The sequence below is a fragment of the Vigna radiata genome, unplaced genomic scaffold, assembly GCF_000741045.1.
Source record: "Vigna radiata var. radiata cultivar VC1973A unplaced genomic scaffold, Vradiata_ver6 scaffold_294, whole genome shotgun sequence".
NCBI lineage: Eukaryota > Viridiplantae > Streptophyta > Magnoliopsida > Fabales > Fabaceae > Vigna > Vigna radiata.
In genome coordinates, this window is record NW_014543419.1 from 36883 (window position 1) to 39500 (window position 2618).

Consider the following 2618-nt stretch of genomic DNA (forward strand, 5'->3'; position numbering starts at 1 on the left):
TTTAGGAAAAGCCCATAGTAAGGACATTTTCGTAATTTTGGGGTTTTAAAACCCCAAATCAGATTTTATTTATTTCCCTCCCTAATTTTCACTTTTCCTCTTCTTAGATGTAAAGCTTGGGACGTTTTCCACCCTGCCCCCCTCCCCTCCCCCTCTCGTGGGGGTTTTAGGTTTGCTTTCAATTCACTTTTTATGTATTGAATCCTCTTTTTAATTTCAATTACATTTCCGTTTTGTGTTCTTCTTTTATTCTTGCTTTTCAATTTCACTACTGCCTAATTTCGTTTCCCAGGTTTATTTTCGTTTTGTTAGTTTGGGTGCAAATTTATTTACATTTTTATGAGATTATGTTATCTTCTTCCATTTCAATTTCGCATTCTAGCTTTGCCTATTCGTTTTGCCTTTGTTTTCATATTTTTATTTGGGTTTTGCTATTGTAATTTTGATTTAATGTTAGCTTAGGTTTGTTTGGTTGGTCATTAGCGAAATTGCATCGTTTCCTTGAGATTTTTAGACCATAATTGTGTTTTTACTACTCTAACTTGATTGATATTGAATCTGGTTGTGCATTTGTAATTGAGTACATGCTTAGTTGCCTAATTGGTGTTTAATCTTCACTTAGTTGATGAAATTGTGTTGAGCATAATTGATTGAATATGACCATGGCGTTTGCTTAATTTGCTTTTATGAAAACATGACTAATCTTCGCTTAGTTGGTTAGCTTGTGTTGGATTATGGGTTAGAGGAATGGGTAATTATTGTTAATTTGTGATTAGAAGCATTGTAATTGGGCTAGTGACCAATCATTTTTAATTAGTATTTGATTTCGTTCATTTTAGTTCACTCAAAACTGTCCAAACACCACCCCCCACCACGTGTTCGATCTAATTCCTGAACCACATTTGGTTATTGAGAGACGACCTAGGAGTCACTTCCTAGTATTATACTGCATTTAAATGCATATTAAATTTGATTCGGGTATGGCCTTGATCAATAATTCATCTCTCTCACAACATGTTTCTCATTTGGAACAGGTATTTCAATGTTTGTTGGAAAACCAGTTCTATCTTAAACTTTCTAAGTGCTTATTTGCCCAAAGGCAACTGGAATATCTGGGACATATCATCTCCGTTGCTAGGGTTCTACCTGAGCCTTCCAAGATTCAAGCAATATTGGCTTGGCCTCCTCCTTCCAACGTCAAGGCTTTCTGTGGCTTCCTCAGCCTTAGTGGTTTTTACTGAAAGTTTGTCGAACAGTATGCCACTATTTCCTCCTTCTTACGGCTTTACTTCATAAGGATGCTTTTGCCTGGACTCTGGAAGCTCAACATGTATTTGACGCTCTCAAGGAAGCTATGACCTGAGCTCTCAAGGAAGCTATGACCTCAACATATATATATATATCTGTCTTCTAGACCAAATCCATCTTCCGAGTGGAGGAAGAATATATAAAAGATTGATGAAATTCATAGAGAACCCTTTAGCTAGCAAAACATAGAAGATGATGAAGCTCAACTTTCAGTTAAAGAGAGATGATGCTTCAAATCTTAACCATTCTAAGTGATCAGCATTGAAGGATGGATGCATTTTCAAATAATTATCATCCTTCTTACAAAATATACAAGGTTGGTTTCTTCTTTGGAAATCTTTGTGTTCTGTTACTTTAACGAATTCATAAAGGGTCTGCAGATGTTTACATATATATAAATATATATATATATATATATATATATATATATATATATATATATATATATATATATAATCTTCTCTCTTTCGTATATATACCTATACAAGTTAATTTTAGTATTTTGAAAAATTATTTTACTGTAAAGTGTTAATGAAGTATTTATCGAAACAAAGTTTATTCTATGTTTAATAAAATTTGAATACTGATTGAATGTTTGTTAAGAATATTTAACTATATTTATGTTTTACACATGACCTTTTATACTTTTAACTGTTAAAATTTAGCTGTCCATTTTCATTATTATATACCTTGGAATGTATTATAAAGTAGAAAGAAAACAAGTAGAGAGACCAGTCCAACTTTTAATAATTATGTTTTGTTTATTCGACATTTTATTTTATTTTATTTTATATTATATTATACTATACTATCTTATATTATATTATATGACTATATTGAATACAATTTCTAAAGTAGTATTAGAACCTAGTTGATCTTTGAAAAAAAAAAGTGAATACTGCATAAAACACTCTGACAACCGTTACAATTTGTGTAATGTTTAAGTTTTTTCTTTTGAAAGCGAAAACTATTAATTTTTAATATAAATTTTAAAATTTTGTTTACTTCGTAGATGCCTCAGAATTCATAAAAATAGAGTATGAAGATCAAGCCACTAACACACAGAAGACCAAAACTTGTTTATTTATATATTTTTTTTTTTGTGTTTAGATTATATACTTAAGATAGATTTTAAGATTGTCAACAATTTTATGAAGTAACTGCATCATCTAATCTATTGATTTATTTTATTAATTAACTATTTTATATTTTAAAATTTAATTTAATTTAGACGTGAAATTTAGAAATTAACATCTTGTAGTTTATTTAGAGTAAGTTATATTTATTGTCATAATTAATTTGTAGTAAAA